The 840-nt window shown below is 40.7% G+C and overlaps 1 non-coding gene across 1 annotated transcript; it reads left to right on the top strand.

The window, feature by feature from the left end:
• Positions 1–237: 237 nt before the first annotated feature.
• Positions 238–344, top strand: LOC120268577. Its single transcript, XR_005538967.1, has one exon. It is a non-coding gene; the product is annotated as a small nucleolar RNA R71 (small nucleolar RNA).
• Positions 345–840: the final 496 nt, after the last annotated feature.

Genomic DNA, 840 nt, shown 5'->3' with positions numbered 1-840 from the left:
AGAAGTTAGGGTGTCTAAGTTCATACTTAATGACTCAACCTGGGCAGCCAATGATGTGACTACATCGATCTCATGAAGTTCGGCTACCTTCTTTCTCGTCCCTAGTTGTTCCACTCGATAACGGTTTATAGCTATTTCTTCGATGAGATGTCGGGCTTCTTCGGGGTCTTGCTTCCTAAGGTACATCCTGTTGCAAAAGATCAAGTTGAGAATCTCTGAATAATCATCCACTCGAGGAACCCATGTTGAGAACATTTCCACGGAATTCCTTGAACCCATCCCATGTCTCAAAAAGAGACTCCAATTATATTTGCACAAAAGAGGATATTTTTATTCCTAAGCTTCGTCGATTTTCCTAGAGGGAAATATCGGGCAAGAAAAGCTTCTACCCTCTCCTCCCATGTACTGATCGATTCTCTAGGTAATGAATGTAGCCATTGCTTTGCTCTTCCTTTAAAGGAAAATGGGAAGGCCCCTCAACTTTATAGCATCATCTGTTACTCCATTAATCTTGAGCATGTCAGACAATGCCTCTTACGTGTGATCCGCAAGTGCATGGGTTTATCGAAGTAATAAATTCCAAGTGAGTGGGGTATCGTATCCACAGAGAGTAGGGAATAAGCATACCTACATTGCTACTTAACCGAGTGAAGATGAATAATGATTGTGTTGGTAAGATGTGATGTAAAACGAAATAAAAAGGAATAAGAATGAGAGGCACAAGTAAGTGAGAGGTAAGACAATCGATAGAAGTAGGGTACTCAGACAATGCTCCCCTTAGGAATTATTCTTCAAGTACAAGACCTACCATTATACTTCATAACTAATGCTTACTGAGTC

The sequence above is a fragment of the Dioscorea cayenensis genome, chromosome 1 (genome assembly GCF_009730915.1).
Source record: "Dioscorea cayenensis subsp. rotundata cultivar TDr96_F1 chromosome 1, TDr96_F1_v2_PseudoChromosome.rev07_lg8_w22 25.fasta, whole genome shotgun sequence".
Lineage (NCBI taxonomy): Eukaryota > Viridiplantae > Streptophyta > Magnoliopsida > Dioscoreales > Dioscoreaceae > Dioscorea > Dioscorea cayenensis.
This window is presented reverse-complemented; position numbering and strand designations above follow the sequence as displayed.